Source organism: Pan paniscus, chromosome 9 (assembly GCF_029289425.2).
Source record: "Pan paniscus chromosome 9, NHGRI_mPanPan1-v2.0_pri, whole genome shotgun sequence".
Classification (NCBI taxonomy): Eukaryota; Metazoa; Chordata; class Mammalia; order Primates; family Hominidae; genus Pan; species Pan paniscus.
The window spans coordinates 131,335,826-131,354,726 of record NC_073258.2 but is presented as its reverse complement, the minus strand read 5'-3'; the positions used below and the strand labels follow the sequence as shown (position 1 = coordinate 131,354,726).

Here is an 18,901-nt window from a genome sequence, read left to right as displayed (position 1 = left end):
GCTGACAAACCCTACCCTTGTTCCCCCGACCCCACCCCCACCTCCAGGGCCTCCCACTGAACATCTACCCCACCTCCATCGCCACCATCATTTCTCTTCTGCTGTGTGTGTTCTTCAGGCAGCAGCTGTTTTTCCTGTCACTGCATAATATTCATTTAAGCCTGATTTCACCTGGGAAAAATGCTGGAAATAAGCCAGACTCCAGAGTGATGTGGTCATGACCAGATCCCTCCAAGATGACCTGGAAAGCTGAGTCCACCTGAGCTCACAGGACGGCTGGAGCTGGGCCAGAATGGAGAGGCCACTGGTGGGCCATGCCCCAGTGACCCCGGCCCGAGGGGTCGCAGCCAAGCTGGCGAGGAAGAGACAGAGGAGGACCATGTCAGAAACTCACAAGGACAAGTGAGGGGTCCTGGTGAAAGCATAATGAGTTTAATAACCAGGGACAGCCCTGATCATCCACCACCCAATGGTGTCCCCACCTGATGACTGGCAACTCATTCTACGGGTGGGTTTAAGGGTGGGAGGCTCTTTCATCCTGGAGCCTCTTCAGGTCTCCCAGAGCTGCAGTCGCCTCAGCAAGCAAAGCAGAAGAAAAGAGGCCACTGTGTTTATGGCTGGGGTGGCCGCTCTCGTGTGAAAATCAGGGGGTGAAACAAGGTGCTTTTGAAACCTGTTCAAGGCCTCCTTCCCTCCCAGCAAATCATCAGAGGAGAGATTTTGCCTCACGCTTTTCTCTCATGCATGTGTCTATCCCAGAGTCGCCATGGCAACACTGTGTATGTTTGCACGGCTGGAAGGATCCAGAGATGGAAAACGAGGCCAGGGTGGACCAGAGCAGGGAGTCCAGCAGGAATTCCTCTCTGATCCTCTGCAGGCGATCAGTTAACAGAAAGCTCCCTTGCCCTTCTGAGGTTAGTCATAGAGCCTGCTTCTGCCAACGGCTCACAGGAAAAAATCACAATCCTCAGCAGTGAGTCCTGGGAATGTGCATCAAAGCCTGTTTTCCCCCCAGCAGTTTTATCAGGTAGGGATTTGCCATGACAATTCCCCAGGCCCTGAAGCCCAAGGTGCCAGCCAGCACATGCATGGCAAGGCAGCCAGTGCCCTGTCGCAGGGTGGGTCCGGGAACCACCCCTCACTCGGTGGGAGAGAGCAGGTATGTCAGGAAGCGCTCTGCCACGTCTCACCTGTTTCCCTCACGCCTGACACTTCTCTATGCCGCATGGACTTGGAGAACCAAGCTCTGAAAATCTGTAGGAGACCCTTTTTCTAGATGAGACCTGCACCTCATGCTGATTCTCCCTCAGAAGACAGCCCCAGTGGGTGTTCTTTGTAATTCCTCAACAGACACAGCCAGCCTTTTAACCACTTCTTTGTCTCTGAATCACCTCCCAACCTTTTCTCAAATTGTGGGAGCCATAAACTGGATGACAGGGAGGATTCAGCCCAGCATGGATCTCAAGGTGGGGCCAAGAACCGTATAAATGAAACTGATTTTTTGGCAAATCACGTGAACATATGCATATTGACCAGTATTTAAGCCAGTGTCTGACACATATTAGGTGCCCAAAAATATTTATTAAACAAATAAGTAAAGTTCCCATAGATAGCAGAGACATGGAAAGTGGTTCCCACCTAGAAGTTTGGTGAGTTTACTTTCATGGGGTACAGAAAGACTGTTAAATAGGAAGGGATGCTAGTCTAATTGCACTTCAAACCCATCCCTCCTCACTCCACAGCCCTGCCCCCTTATATAAACCGATTCTCACAAAAACATCAGGAGCAGAGAGTTCAATATTTACTTGGCCATGATGCACTTGGTAGATCTCAGTTGGCTGGTAGAGTGTATTTTTCCCACTCTGAGGGCCAAAGATTTTGGCAGATGGCAAATGGATGTGAAGGGGAGACAAAGTAAGTTATATAAAACACCACTAACTCTCTTCTCCTGTAGGCAGTAAAAACAGCTTCCTAGATTATTAGCACTGAGCCAATTAAAAATGCACTGAAATATATTTTACAGGATGGAGATACTGTTCTAAAAAGGACGTGAGCACTTTCCTGAATTTATATGCTGGTTTGTTGCTGATCAGTTCTGCAGCAATCCCAGAACTAAGGTCATTCAGTCATTCAATGAACATCTCTCATCTATAGCGGTCATTCTCAACCAGGGCTATCTTGTTCCTTAAGGGGACATTGATAATATCTGAAGACATTTTTGAGTGTTGCAACTGGGGGAAGGGTGCTAGTGGCATCTTGGGGAGACCAGCTGCTAAACAACTTACAAGGCGCAGAACAGACCCAACCAAAAAGCATCATCTGCCCCAAAATGTTGGGAAAACCTAGAGAGTGACAGAAACACACAGTAGCACAAAGCGAGGCATCTGAGTCCCGGAGCCTCAGAGAAGGCTTATCAGATGGAGTGATGAGTGCACTGAGACATGAAGAAGAATGAGCAGGAAACATAATTAGGAAAGAGGTTCTCGAGCAGAAGGACCTACATAAGCCAAACACGGAGATGGACATTTAAAGAACTGCAAATAGAGCAGGCATTCTCTCAACTACCCTTCCCTTATATTAACTCATTTTCAAAAAAGGCCGGTACAGTGGCTCACACATGTAATCCCAGCACTTGGGAGGCCGACGCGGGTGGATCACTTGAGGTCAGCAGTTTGAGACCAGCCTGGTCAACATGGTGAAACCCCATCTCTACTAAAAATACAAAAAATTAGCCAGGTGTGGTGGTGGGCACCTGTAATCCCAGCTACTCCGGAGGCTGAGGCAGGAGAATCTCTTGTACCTGAGAGGTGGAGGTTGCAGTGAGCCGAGATTGCTCCATTGCACTCCAGCCTGGGCAACAGAGCAAGACTCTGTCTTAAAAAAAAAAAAAAAATACTGACGAGTGTACACACAGCACAGGAGCGTGCGAGGCCGGTGAGCCTGTGTACTTCCACTCCAGCAGATGAGTTATATGCTTAGCAAGGGTCAGCTGTATTTGTTCCCAAAACTGTTTATGCCAGACTTAATGTTATTTTAATTATAGGACTTAAGCAGGTATTATATAAACTCATGAAACATGATTACAAAAGAAAGTTGCTATTTTTATCCTAGGTAGAATTATTTGAAGAGACTTCATGAGTCTAAGTCCTAAAAAGAAAATGCTAACAAACTAGATGTGGAAAAAACAACTCTAATAGTTCTGGGGGGAAAAGTTTTTAAAATGTAGAAGAATTATGTACTTACATTGCTTCATAAGTGTTCTTAAGTCTTGATTCATTTGTAATTAGAAACCATAAATAATCAATTATTGGTGTGGTTTATGCAAAAAAGATGATTCCAAACACCAATCAAGTTACATTCTAAGAAGAAGTCTTGGCCCTATTTCAAGACATTGCTGAATAAATATGCATTTCTGTGTTTTGAGTTGAAATAAAATACATATCACATGTATATGTCATTTTTGTATGATTCCCTGTTTTACCCAAGTTTGTTTTTGATCCATTTTTATTTTACTGTGGCAAAATATACATAACATGACTTTTACCATTTTAACAATTCTTTATTTTATTGTATTGTATGGTATTGTATTTTTTGAGACGGAGTCTGGCTCTGTCACCCAGGCTGTAGTGCAGTGGTGCGATCTCGGCTCACTGCAACCTCAGCCTCCCGGGCTCAAGTGATTCTCCTGCCTCAGCCTCCTGAGTAGCCGGGATTACAGACATGCACCACCACACCTGGCTAACTTTTGTATTTTTAGTAGAGACGGGGTTTCCCCATGTTGATCAGGCTGGTCTCGAGCTCCTGACCTCAGGGGATCCACCCACCTTGGCCTCCCAAAGTGCTGAGATTATAGGTGTGAGCCATCGCACCCAACCAAATGTTATTTTTTTAGTTTTAGATTCAGGTGTGTTATGTGGATAGATTGTGTGAGGCCGAGGTTTGGGAGCACAGTGCACAGCAGGTAGTTTTTCAACCCCTGCCCCTCTCCCTCCCTTCTTTTGGACTCCCTGGTGTCTATTGTTCCCGTCTTGATTTCCACTGTACCTAATGTTTAGCGCTCCCTTAAAAGTGAGAACAGCTGGTATGTGGTTTTTTTACTTGACATTTCTTTATTAATCTTTTCAGGTAGGACAGCTTCTGCCATATCTGCAGCTTCTGCCATATCTGCAGCTTCTGCCATATCTGGGTCCGACTGATGCACAAAGCACGCAGAGGACATGACAGTGGATGAGGAATGAGAGATGACCAGGGGTCAGACTATGAAGAGTCTTTTAAGCCATGATGTGTTTGGACCTTGGTAAGTAATAGGAACCACTAAAACTTTTTTTTTTTGAGATGGAGTCTTGCTCTGTCACCCAAGCTAGAGTGCAGTGGCGTGATCTCAACTCACTGCAACCTCCACCCCCTGGGGAACCATTAAAACGTTTTAAACAAGGGAGTGACTTGACCACATGGCATGTTTTAAAAAGCTATCCCCACGGCTCCAGTATGCTGACTGCAGACCAGAAGTCCAACTAGGAGGGTCCTGAAGCAATTTGGGGTGCCTGTGATTACTGAATAAAGGAACAGCATTGGGGATTCAGAGACAAGAATAGACTCAAGGGACATTTAGAAATTAGTATCCATAGAACCTGGTTATTGATTGGACATCACATATAAAGGAGAAGCTAGAGTCAAAAACCACACTTAAGTTTGTAGCTTGGATACCTGAGTTTTTTGTGGTGATTCCTCTAAGATAGAAGACAAAATGGAGGAATTCAGCCTAGGTGGAAAGATGCTGAACTCAATTTTGGACATACTGAGCCTCATAATCTTGTGAGACATTCACATAAAGGTGTTGAGTAAGTGTCTGGTTGGATTCATGGGTGTGATGCTCAGAAGAACATCTTGGGCTGAATACTTAGATTTGTGAGTAATCAATACACAGAAAGAAATTCAAGCCATTAGAATAAATAAAATGGCCTGCCTGAGATACAAAATGAAACGTTGGCCTAAGAGAAGATATCTAAAAGATTGTCATGAATCAATAAGAAAATGACAATAAACCCAATAAAATGTGCAAAATACATTTTTAAAATATTTCACAGAAGAAGAAAACCATAAAAAAAAGCGTGAAAAGATTCTTCACTGCCCTACTAGTCAAGGGTATGCAATTGCATTTCCACAATGAGATAGTTTTTATGCCACTAGATTGACAAAAATTAATATCTGACAATGTCAAATAAGGATTTGAAAATGTTTATACTTTACTGGTGAGATTGTATAATTGCTTTGGAAAACATTTCAGCATTATCTTGTGAAGTATACCACATAATTCTACTCCTAGGTATCCACCCTGGAGAAACTCTTGAATATGTGCACCAGGAGACATATTCAAAAGTGACTTCAGGACTTTTGTTCATAATAGTACAATACTAAAAGCAACCTAAAGAGTCAAAAGCAGAGAATGGATAAGGGGCAGTGTATCCATGAAAAGTATCATAATAAAGCAGTAGAAAAAAAATGAATTGCACACATGTGTGAGAACATTAAGGAATCTTAGAAATGTGATGTTGAATGGAAAAGGAAAGAACCCAGAAGACTTTGATTTATTCAGTTGGTGCGAACGTAATTGCAAAAACCTCATTACGTTTGCATCAGCCTAATAGATATTATTTTAATAAACCTAAAAATAAGCAAAACTGGGCAAAATATTATTTACATATGCATGCATTTGGGATAAAACAAAACAAAAAATCAAAAGAATAATTTTAAAATTCAGGATAGTGGTTCTCTCTGTGGGGAAAAGAAAAGCAGGACACAGAAGGAGGTTAGGAGCAGAAGTGAGGGTGGATACGAGTTACTGGGAATGGACTTGTCCTTTGCTTGACTGCTGGGTTCAGAAATGTTCATCATACTACTATATTTTGTAACTTACACATATTATAAATAGTCTCAAATAGCATACTAAAATTAATACAAAAAATGAAAAAAATCGCACTTAGAGTTACAATTTTTTTCGTCCTAATGAAGACAGACTTCTGGATTTAAGGACTGCATGAGTTTACTCTTTTGTTAAAATTGCCTTTACCAAAATTTTAGGACTTTAACTTCCTCCACCATAGGTGGAAATATATGGCCCAACCACAGGACACACCAAGGACCATGGAGTGTGCATTTTGGGGTAATAAATTACCCTTGGCTTCCTTTTACTCACTGTATTTCCCATAACTCTGACTCATTCAATTATTTATTTCCACTCATTTGTATTGTGTGCATTTGTATAAGCCACCTCAGATTCTTTGTGGAATGAGGTGCAAATATTCAAAATTAAAACATTCTACCCCATGAGGGTAGAAAAAAACCCTCAAAATTCTGTCATACTTTTTCCCGTTTATGGCAGGAAATGCAGAAAAGTGGCCAATTCCTTTCCTCCAGATGGCAGGCTGCGGCTAAAAGTCTACCAGCACTCCCTGACAGCCTGGAGGTGGCCAGAAAAGCCACACACAGGCTGCGAGAGAGAATGTGTGGCCCACCAAGCCCTGGCACTCTGGATTCTCAGCCAGAGTCTTGAATAAAATCAGATACCATTTGAGAAGGCTTCCAGAGGCCTTGCACCGTGAGCTGGCCTGAGCTCCTGAGCTCATGCCCTCTACAGTCCCGCAGCCCTCCAGACCAGGGAGACAAGGGATCTCCTATGGTTGGCACCCTCCTTCATTACCCACAGATGCCCAGTTGTGCCTGTCCCACAGAATAATAGGCCACTCTATCCAAAGATGCCATATCCAATGAGATACAACCCAATTGCCAGGGAAGCTGCTCCTGCCTGCATTGTACCTAATTTGTTGGCCACAGGAAGAGTTTTCTGCATCCCAGAGAGGGTCAGGATCATTGGTTTCTGACTCTACATCAATGTAGTAAAACTTAAAGAAGTCATAGTTCCAGTCCTGATTTAGCTTGGCTGGATCCCCACCCACCCAGTCCAAGGGGGCTCCAGAAAATAAACTAGGCATTTATACCCACTGTTGAGGAAGAATCTGCTTCAAGCCACAAGGTGAGGGCTGGAGAAGCTTCCATTAGCCATTATTCACCAGCCATGGTATCCCTAATCACACAGTTGGCTATGACCCATACGTCTCTTTAATAACACTGTCCACTGTTTCCCATGAGATGTCTACCATCAGATTGCCTATAAGAATAGTTTCAGATGAAGAAGGAGGAGGAAGAAGAGAAAGAGAAAGAAGAAGAGGAAAAGGAAGAGGAGGAGGAGGAGGGGGAGGAAAAGGAAGACGAGGAGGGAGAGGAAGAGGAGGAAGAACTACATATCCTCACATGAGGGGTGTGGCTGTGAGACTGACGCATTCCACAAGCTCTGCACCTACACCAATATATTAAAATCACACTGGAGCGGGGACCTCCGCAGACCCTCCTCCTCCCTGTATAAGCCCCAGTGAACTTCGTAATTTTTTTTAAGTTGGAGGGACAAAAGAAGTTGCCTCTTCCAGGCATATTCAGATCTCAAGATAGTCATCATTCTTTACCACCACCTCTTCCTAAAATCTCTTGAACCAGCTCTGTGCAGGATGAGCCTTTATGAAATTCATGCTCAGAGGCACCCACAGCTTTGTCTCTAGAAACATGACGAGTGGAGGATGGGCTTTTAAATGTCCTCAACTCATTTTGAATGCACAAGAAAGCCATTTGGCCCACGGGACATCTCCGCTATCTTCCAGAACTTACTGAATGGCATCTTTGAAGAGCCCCTGTTCTGAGGGCTTGGGATCTAATTGGATGATATCCCTACCTGATGCCATAGGTGGAAAAAAAACCTGTTTTGAGACGGACTTAACCAGCAAACACAGCGTGTGCTGTGGACCAAATCAAAAATCCTCCTATGTAAGCAATGAGGTAGAGTTCTTGCATCTTGTCTTGTCGATTTGATAGCCTAAGCATTAGAGGATGGGCTGTTAGAATCTACTCAAAGGGCTGGGGGAGGTGGCTCACGCCTGTAATCCCAGCACTTTGGGAGGCCGAGACAGGGGATCACTTGAGGTCAGGAGTTAGAGACCAGCCTGGCCAACATGGCAAAACCCCATCTCTACTCAAAATACAAAAATTAGCTGGGCATGTTGGCACGCACCTGTTGGCACGCACCTATGATTCCAGCTACTCGGGAGGCTGACGCAGAAGAATGGCTTGAACCCGGGAGACAGAGGCTGCAGTGAGCCGAGATCACACCACTGCACTCCAGCCTGGGTGACGGAGTGAGATTCCGTCTCAAAAAATAAAAAAAATAAAAAATCTACAGGGAAAGAAATGCTGGACCCCTGCAAAATCCCATCAAACCATAGCATGTGGTTTATTGAGAGAACAGTGGCCAGAAACAGAACAGACTCTGCTTTCTGCTTGAGAAGTAGAAACTCAGAGCCAAGCAAGGCCTTCTTTTGGGTAAGTCCAGGGAGAGCACAGCCTCCTCCACTCAGGAAAAGGGGTACAAAGTGAAGGAAAGGGCATGTTCATATAGGGCCACCTTTCATAGTTGCCCCTGCTCTCGTCTCCATAAAGAGCTGCAAACCTCCGCACTCGTTGACCAAGGGAGCTCCTCTAAGTTTTTCCTCTCACCTTTGCTCCTACTGATGTAGAACAATTGCAATTTCTAGGTCCAATAGTAGAAAGGCAATAGCATCTTTGAAAAATGTTGAGAAATGCAGTTTCCTCCCACGGGCACACACATTCAGCTCCTTCCTCTCTGCCTGAGGCTTTCTCATGGGCAGGCTGCCTGGCTTTCTCACTTGGCTTCTCTCCAAGACACCCCCTCTCAGATCACATAGAGAGGTTTCCATGCCTGACCCTGACTGCTGACAAAACACCCAAGACCCCTGCTCTTCTAGCTGATTAATAAAGTTAAGAAATAACATGAAAAGTAAGCATTTTTATCATTATTATCCTGAGTAGAGAACCCTGCTTAACCATTCCCTGACGTCTGATTGATTTCTGGTCTCAGTTTCAAATTGCATTTGCAGAATACAAATTGCATTGAGGTTGGCATCGCTAAAGATTATTTCATGGAACACTAGTCTGAGAAAATGCCTCTAAAAACAGAGAGAGCCCATGGTTAGAATATGTATATTTTCTTGCATAATACGTGCTTCCCCTAGGTTTTCTCGTGATTATTTATATTCAAACTTCTCCTCGAGCCAGTTTTACTAGATTTCACCTTTTTTTAATAACACCTATGAGCAGAAGAATTGTGGAGAATACACTTTGGAAACGCTGTTCTAGCCATATCTTGGAATGGAGATTGCAAGGTAGGAAAGTTCAAGTCCCCATTTATTTTAGAAAATGATTTATATACATATCAATGATCTTTAAAAGCAGGGTTTACTTTTTAGACTTCTGTATACATTGCAATTGCATTGTTAAAACACAACCTAGCAGGCAAATATTCTTTAGGCTCTATCCCACAGAACATCCTTTCAACTTATCCTTGGAGGACTTTTACAAGATCCTTCCTCAACTTAGGGGAAGAGGATGGCCAAATGATTTTTTTTATTATTTATGTTTATTATACTTTAAGTTCTAGGGTAACTGGACACAACGTGCAGGTTTGTTACATAGGTATACATGTGCCATGTTGGTTTGCTGCACACATCAACTAGTCATTTACATTAGGTATTTCTCCTAATGCTGTCCCTCCCCCTGCCCCGCACCCCCCGACCGGCCCTGATGTGTGAATGAATATCTGTTACTCCTTTCTTTCATTTTTTTCCTTCCAGTAGTTAAACTTTTTTTTCACTTCACAAACAACTATAAATTTAAGCTATAATGAGATATCATTAGATAGCTATGACTGTGTCATATGATACCCATATGTTTCACTTTTTTCTTTTTTTTTTTTTTTATTATACTTTAAGTTTCAGGGTACCTGCGCACAAGTGCAGGTTTGTTACATATGTATACATGTGCCATGTTGGTGTGCTGCACCCATTAACTCGTCATTTAACATTAGGTATATCTCCTAATGCTATCCCTCCCCTCTTCCCCCACCCCACAACAGGCCCCGGTGTGTGATGTTCCCCTTCCTGTGTCCATGTGATCTCATTGTTCAATTCCCGCCTATGAGTGAGAACATGCGGTGTTTGGTTTTTTGTCCCCGAGACGGAATGTCGCTTGTTGCCCAGGCTGGAGTGCAATGGCGCGATCCTGGCTCACTGCAACCTCCCTGCGTCCTGGGTTCAAGCGATTCTCCTACCTCAGCCTCCCGAGTAGCTGGGATTACAGGCACATGCCACCACGCCCGGCTAATTTTTGTATTTTTAGTAGAGACGGGGTCTCACCATGTTGGCCAGGCTGGTCTCAAACTGCTGATCTCAGGTGATCCAACCGCCTCGGCCTCCCAAAGTGCTGGGATTACAGGCATGAGCCACCGCGCCCGGCCATGTTTCACTTTTGAAGAAACTGCCAAACTGTTTCCAAAGGGGCTGCATATTTTACATTTTCACCAATACTGTGTGGGAGATAGTTCCTCCACATCCTTATATACACTGGGTAGGGGTCAGAGATTTTAATGTCAGACATTCTAATAGGGTTATAGTTGTATCTCATTATGGTTTTAATTTGTATTTTCATTTCTCTAATAAAAATGATGTCAAACATCTTTTCATATGTTTATTTGCCATCTGTGTATCTCTTTGGTAAAACATCTGTTCAAATCTTTTGTCCATTTTTCAATTGGGTTGTCTGTTTCCTTATTATAGAGATTTTATATTTAGGATACAAATCTTTTGTGTAATTTGCAAGTATTTTTTCCCTGATGGTGGCATTCTTAATTTTGATGAAGTCCAACTTAATGATTTTTATTTCCTGGATCATGCTTTTGATGTTGTATCTAAAAAATCTGTGCCTAACCTAAGTTTGTAAAGATCTGTCTCCTAACTTTTTTCCTAGATGTTTTATGGTGTTGGGCTTTATGCTTGGTTCTAGGATCCATTTGATCCATTTTGAGTTAATTTTGCATGTGGTACAAGGTACGGATCAAAGTTCTTTCTTCATTTTTTTTTAATATGCGTGTCCCATTGTTCCAACACCATTTGTTTAAAGACCATCCATTCTTCACTGGATGGACTGGCTTTGCATCATTGTTGAAAAGCAATTGACAACTTCCAACTTCCACTTGTAAAGAGCTTGCCATCACTTCCAGCCTCACAAGGAAAATACTGAACAAACTGAAAATCAACAACTCTTCTTTGATCAATCAGAGAAAGGTCACAGGCCATGCTACTACCCCAAAAACTGAGAGAAAGGTAGATGCACAGAATCACAGCTTACAGGAGCAGAAGCCCCAGCTGTGGTAGGAACACCTAAACAATAATTGACTCATTGCTGGAGACCAAGCTATGGACTAAAAAGTCCTAGCAGCCCATTCTTAGGGGAGCCCCACACTTTCATAAGTTTTACGTCCAGGAGCCCCACCCAGATCTCAGAGTGAAAATTAGAGAAAATCTCCTCTTGTTTCCAGCAAGGGGAGAGGAGCAATCATTTTGAAATATGTTCAGGGTGATCTCTTCCCCTTAACAAAGGCCTGCCCCCAAAGGAACCTGTTCTATTGTGGCATAACTGGGGGTTTTATCAGATCCTGATGGGCCTGTGGGAAGGGATGTCCCCAACACCAGCTCCCTGTGGCTGTCTATGTGGGGTAAGGGAAATAGCTCCAGCCTCCTCTAGCCTTCTTGTTTCTCCAAACGGGAAAGGGAAAGTTGAGAAGCACCCCTGAATGCCACACCCCAGCAGCACAGACTCTAAATGACTGACATCCAGTCATAGGATAATAGAAAGTTTCCCTTCCCCTGAACATATTACCACCATATCAATAGGGCTCCTGCACACCATCGTTTATCACAGCTTCATTTCTAATTGCCAGAAACAGGAAGATGCCCTTCAGTAGGCGGATGGATAAACAAACCATGGCACATCTATTCGCACTAAAAAGAAATGAGCTGTCAAGCTAGGAAAAAACATGGATGAAACCTTAAATGTATATTTCTAAGGGAAAGCATCCATTCTAAGAGGGCTATCTGTTGTATGACTCCAATTATATAACATTCTGGGAAAAGCAAAACTGTAAAGGCAGTAAAAAATAAATAAATAAATAAGTAATTGCCAGGGGAGGGGAGGTTTTCAGGGGGAGGGAGAGTGAGATGAATAGGTGGGACACAAGGGATGTTTAGGGTAGTGAAAGTATTCTGTAAGATATTGTAACTGTGGATACATAATATTATTTATTTGTCAAAATCCATAGAACATACAACACTAAGACTGAAGCCTAGTATAAACTATGGGCTTCAGTAAATGATAATGTATCAGTGTAGGTTCACCAGAGGTAGCAAATGAACCACACTGAGGCAAGATGTTAATAACAGGGGAAACTGGTAGGGTGGTGAGTGGAAAGTAGTACAGAGGTTTATGGGAACTCTGCACTATCTGCTCAATGTTTCTGTAAGCCTAAAAATTCTCTTTAAAAAAAGATATATTAATAAATAAAATCTAGGCCAGGTGCAGTGGCTCATGCCTGTAATCCCAGCACTTTGAGAGGCCAAGGCTGGCAGATCACCTGCGGTCAGGAATTTGAGACCAGCCTGGCCAACATGGTGAAACTCTTTCTCTACTAAAAATACAAAAAGTAGATGGGTGTGGTGGTGCACACCTGTAATCCCAGCTACTAGGGAGGCTGGGGCAGGAGAATCTCTTGAACCTGAGAGGCAAAGGTTGCAGTGAGCCAAGATCACGCCATTGCACCCCAGCCTGGGTGACAGAGTGAGACTCAATCTCAAAAAATAATAATAATAAAATAAAATTTAGAAATCAACTGACTGCATATGCTATGTATGTGTGGATCTATTTCTAGACTCTATTACATTCCTTTAGCCTATTTGTCCCCCTTGAGTTCAATGCTACGTTTTAACTTTATAATAATCTTTAATGTGTCTTCAAGGCTTATTTCAAAGTTGTTCTTCTTCAAAGTTGTTTTGACTATTCTAGGTCCTTTATATTACCAGATGAATTCTTAAATCAGCTTGAAATTTTCTATACAAAAGCCTGCTGGAATTTTGATTGGGTTGCATTGAATTTATAGACCAGTATGGGGAGAATTAACATCTTAACAATGCTGACTCTCCCAACCTATAAACAAGATACATGGCACATTTGAGTATGCTTTAATTTTCTCTCAGCATTGCCTTGTGTTTTCAGAGTGCATGTCTTGCACATCATTTGCCGTATTTATCCCAAAATATTTTGTATTTTGATTTTATTGTAAATGGTGTTTTTATTTTAATTTTGATTGTCTATTGCTACAACATAAAAATATAGTTTATTTTCAAGCCTATTTTGTGCTTTGCAGGATATAAGGCTAATAAATAATAAGAATTTGTTTGTTTGTTTGTTTGTTTGTTTGTTTTTTAAGGGAGACAGGGTCTTGCTCTGTCACCCAGTCTGGAGTCCAGTGGTGAGATCATAGCTCAGTGTAGCCTTGAACCCCCGTGCTTAAGCAATCCTCCTGCCTCAGACTCATGAGTAGCTGGGCCTACAGCCACACACCACCACCAACCCCAGCTAATTTATTTTTTATTTTTGTAGAGACAGGGTCTCGCTGTGTTGAGCAGGCTGGTCTCAAATTCCTGGCCTCAAGAGATCCTCCTACCTTAGCATCCCGAAGTGTTAGGATTACAGATGTGAGCCACCACACCTGGCCTCTGTAGTGTTCTTCGTGAGACTTTTAGCTACAAATTCCATTTTTAAAATAGATACAGGGCTATTCAAGTTATTTTTCTTGAGTGAGCTTTGGACATTTATGTTTTTCAAGGAATTTATCCATGTCATCTGAGTTGTTAATTCATTGACATAAAGTTGTTCATAATATTGTCTACTATCTTTGTAATACATATAGGATCTGGTGTGGTGTCATCTCTCTCATTCCTGATACTATAACATTCTCTCTCTCTCTCTCTCTCTCTCTCTGTCTGTCTCTTCCAGTCAGTCTGGCTAGACTTTATCAACTTTATTGATTACTTTAAACAGCTTTTGGTTTCATTGTTTATCTCTATAGTTTTCTGTTTTCTATTTCATTGACTTCCACTTTGATCTTTATTATTTCCCTTCAGGTTTAATTTCTTCTTCTTTTTCTAGTTTCTTTTTTTTTTTTTCTGCAGACAGAGTTTCGCTCTATGGCCCAGGCTGGAGTGCAATGGTGCAATCTCGACTCACTGCAGCCTCCACCTCCCAGGTTCAAGCAATTCTCCTGCCTCAGCCTCCCAAGTAACTGGGACTACAGGCACATGCCACCATGCCCGGCTAATTTTTTGTATCTTTAGTTGAGACGGGGTTTCACCATGTTAGCCAGGATGGTCTCGATCTCCTGACCTCGTGATCTGCCCGTCTTGGCTTCCCAAAGTGCTGGGATTACAGGCATGAGCCACCATGCCCAGCCTCTAGTTTCTTAACATAGAAGTTGGGGTCATTGATTAAAAACTTTTCTTCTTTCCAATAATATGGGTGTTATTGCCATAAATGTCCTTAAAAGTATTGATTTAGATGCATCCCACAAGGTTTGATAATTTGTTTTTACTTTTATTTAGTTTAAAGTACTCTTTGATTTTTCTTTTGATATCTTTTTTTTAACCCATTGGTTACTTAGAAGCATATTATTTAGTTTCCAAATATTTGGGAATTTTCCAGAAATCTTTCTGTTATTGATTTCCAATTTGATTTGATTGCAGCCCTAGAAAATACTTTGCATGAACTGAATCCTTTTAAATAAATTGACATTTGTTTTATGGTCCCAAACATGGTATATCTCAGTATATCTTCTATGTGCATTTGAGGTGTACACTGCCATTGTTAGATGGAGTGTTCTATAAGTGTAAATTTTAAGGCCAAGTTGGTTGATAGTATTTTTCAAGTCTTCTTTATGGCTGTTTTTCAAGTCTTCTTTATGGCTATCTACTTGTTCTGTCAACTATTAACAGTTGGGGGTGTAAAAATAGCTGACTATTATTTTTGGATTTGTATATTTCTCCTAGTTTCATGTACTGTATATTTCTTCTACCTTCAGTTTTTGCTTGATGTATTTTGAATCTCTGCTATTAGGTACATACACATTTATAGATTTCTGATGTCCTCTTGAACTGGCCCTTTTATTATCATAAAACAATCCTCCTTATCCTAGGTAGTATTTTTTTCTTTGAAATCTACATTAATCTGATAGTAATATAGTACTCCAGCTTTCTTTTGATTAGCGTTAGCATATATTTTCCATCCTTCAGTTTTAATGTTTGTATTTTTATATTTAAAATGAGTTTCTTCTAGGAACCATAAAGTTGTACCTTATTTTTTATACAATCTGTTATTCTCTGCCTTTGAGTTACAGTGTTTAGGCCATTTATATTTAATGTGATTGTGTGGTTAGATTTAAATTTATTTGTTTTCTATGTGTCCCAGTTTTTTCTGCCTTCCTTTAGACTGTTTATTTTTTTGATCCTATTTAATCTCTTTTTTTTTTCTTTTTTTTTTTTTTTTGAGATGGAGTCTCACTGTATTGCCCAGGCTGGAGTGCAGTGGCAAGATCTCGGCTCGCTTCAAGCTCCGCCTCCCGGGTTCATGCCATTCTCCTGCCTCAGCCTCCCAAGTAGCTGGGACTACAGGTGCCCACCACCACACCTGGCTAATTTTTTGTATTTTTAGTAGAGACAGGGTTTCACTGTGTTAGCCAGGATGGTCTCAATCTCCTGACCTCGTGATCCACCCGCCTTGGCCTCCCAAAGTGCTGGGATTACAGGCGTGAGCCACCGTGCCCAGTCTCTTTTTTTTCTTTTTAAAAAATAATCCTTCATCATGCTTAGAAATTGTTTGGAGTTTATAATACACATTTTAACTTATCATAGTCTACCTTCAAGTGATATTAGATAACTTCAAGTGTAGTGTGAAAACTTTGCAACATTATTCTTCTATTTCTCCCATCTCATTTTTGTGCTGTGGTTGTTATACATTTTCTACACATTATATATGTCCTACATGTTATTAACCCCAAAGTAGTGTTCTTGTTTTTCACTTAAATGGTTTACTGTGTTTGAATATAACTAAACTTTTTTAAATAGTCTTTATATTTAACCATATATTTGCCATTTCCTGTGATACTCATTCTGTTGTGAAGATTGAGGTTTTTAATCTAGTAACACTTTTCCTCTGCCTGAAGGGCTTCCTTTAACATTTCTTATAATTCTGGTCTGTTGGTGATGATTTACTTCAGCTTTTATATATTTGAAAAAGTTTGTATTTTTCCATAACTGCTAAAAGATATTTTTGCTAAGTAAAGAATTCTAGGTGGGCTTTTTTTTCCTTTCAGTACTTTAAAGAGGCTTTTCAACTGTCTTCTGACTTGCATTGTTTCCAGAGAGAAATCTGTCATCCTTACCCTGTTCCTCTGTATGTAATATGTCTTTCTCCAGTGGTTACTTTTAAAATTTTTCTCTTCATAATTGGTTTTAAACAATTTAAACACTTTAACATTTAACCATTTTTATGTGGTTTTCTTTGTGTTACTTGTGCTTAGGATTTGTTGAACTTCTTAGGCCTGTGGCTTTGCGGTTTTAATCAGATTTGGGGAAAAATTGAGCAATTTTTAAGTTTGATTCTAGAATGTGGCTAGGTTACTCAAAAACAGTTGGTCTTTTCAGGACTTGCTTTAAACTTCGTTAGCTGGGACCAGAGCTGCATTTAGCCTAGGGATAATTTTTCCCACTATTGAGGTAAGACACTTCTTAGAATTGTAGCTGATGCCCCTTAAATCGGGTTTTCAACTGTGGCTTTTGGAAACAGACTGTCTGTAACATTCGGTTACTGTTTCCTCTAATCTTCTCAAGGTGATTCTTTCCCCAGCGTTGGATAATTCCTCATATGCATGGCCTGATTCACACTCAACTGAGTACTTGACAGGAATCTCCTGAATATCTCTGGAATTCTCTCTGCATGGATCTCTCATTTATGGTGGTGGTTCTGTGGAAATTCTAGCTGCCTTGGCTTCCCTGGACTCCTAATTTTGTCTTCCCACCTCAAGGAAACATCTGATTCTTACCTGCACTGTGATCTGAATATTTTTTCCAGGTTGCAAGCTGGGGTAGTCACAGGGCTCCCCTCCTACTTTTCCTTTGTCACTTGATGGTCAATGTCCTGAGTGTCATTGTTTCATACATTTTGTCCAGTGCTGTAGTTGGGTCAAGTGTGAGGGTAAATACAATCCCCATTACTCCATCTTGACTGGAAGTGGAAGACGCTTAGTTACTTTTTATATCTCAACTCTTTAAGGAACTTTCTCCCTTTCTTGCCAGATCATGTCTGATGTCCCCAGCTGTGCACATCATGGAACCCTGTATTTTTCCTCTGGGTTAATTATAACAATGGTAAGTAAATAATTTGTACAAATTGTTGAAGTGAGACAAATTTGCAGTCTTCCTCCTCCCATTTGAGGGAAACTAAAAACAACATAATTTAATCAGAACTGTAATTATTTCCCAAATTATAAATAGAATAACCATTAAAAACTGAGGTTACTGTGGTGTGATTCTTCCAGGCTTGATCAGAACAGGAAAGAGCCTGGGGCCCTTTCACCCACTCACGAGGTCCTCTCATTCCCAAGGGACTAAGCCAGAAAGCCCTGCTAATACAGAAATATTATTTTTCCATCATGGGATTTAACTATCTGGACGCTAAGAAAAGCTCATGTTTATCTTAGAGTGATATCTTTAGCTAACATACCACTTAAGTCGGGAACCAGCAGGTCACAATTTCACTGGTAGGTACAGGATCTACTTACACACTCACTCATGGGCTGTGTAGCCTGAGAAACTTAGAGTCAGTGAACATCTGTGCTCATCTAGTTAATGCTAATTGAGATTGAAGATTGAAAGGAAGAACCTAGAGCCTCAGCCAGTGGAGGAAATGTATTTTTCCAGAGAAAACATTTGAGAGGTGGCAGATTGAGAGGCTTAAAGAAGAAATACACATGAATATAAAAGTGAACCTGACAGCCAGGTTGGAGAAGGATGTCTTCCTTGTGAAGGCCCAAGACAAAGTCTCTTTCCTTTGTGTAATAAAATAGGAAGTTCTAAGTACAGTTTCAGGCTTTGTCCTTTTGAGTTGGAATGTTTCCTTCTGAGATCACCACAACTCTTCCATAAGGAACGTCATGTATGTACCACAACCCATTGTGTTGCATGGGGAAGGGAGTGCTCCTCTGTATTCCTTTCTTGGATCCAGTGGAGAAGTGGGCTGCAGCTCCATAGGCAGGCTTGGATGCTGGGCCGTTCACGGCTGTCAACAGTAGAGAGGCTTATGACCCTGTAGGCCCCGGAGAAGACACTGCAGAGACATACTCCAAATCTCTTAATTGCCTTATAGTTTATGGAATACTACCATTTGAAGGAAAAGAAGTGGTTGCAACAACACCTGAGCTACCTTTTTAAATATTTTCCCCCAAATAGACTATGTGTTCTGATATGGCAAAGACTGCCTGTCTTATTTGTAATGATATCCCCAGCTGTTATTTCAGTATCTGGTATGTTAGAGGAACTTAGAAAATATGGGATGGATGCATGAATCTAACTGTTAACCAGAAAATTCTCATACCCTCTAACAAATTTGGACAATGAACACAACAGGGACAGAACATGAAACCCAGGTCTAGCTTTGTAGTTCTAGACCATTTACTCTCCTTGTTAGCTGGGCTTTAGGAAGCAGAATCGGAAGATGAAACGATGATCCTTCATGCAACTTGGGGACTCTTCCCAGCACATTTTGCTGCATTTCTCTGCCAAACCCTAAAGCCCCAAGACTCCTCTTAGCTCGGTAACATCTGTGCATTTCCTTAAAT

General features: G+C 41.5%; 1 long non-coding RNA gene across 1 annotated transcript in view; it reads right to left on the bottom strand.

The window, feature by feature from the left end:
- LINC02873 (long intergenic non-protein coding RNA 2873) overlaps positions 1-381 on the bottom strand; it is a 42,548-nt gene extending 42,167 nt beyond the window's left edge. The window contains exon 1 of the long non-coding RNA XR_004665326.3: positions 172-381. This is a non-coding gene — a long non-coding RNA (long intergenic non-protein coding RNA 2873). The remainder of the gene's footprint in view (positions 1-171) is intronic.
- Between the last annotated feature and the right edge of the window lie 18,520 nt (positions 382-18,901).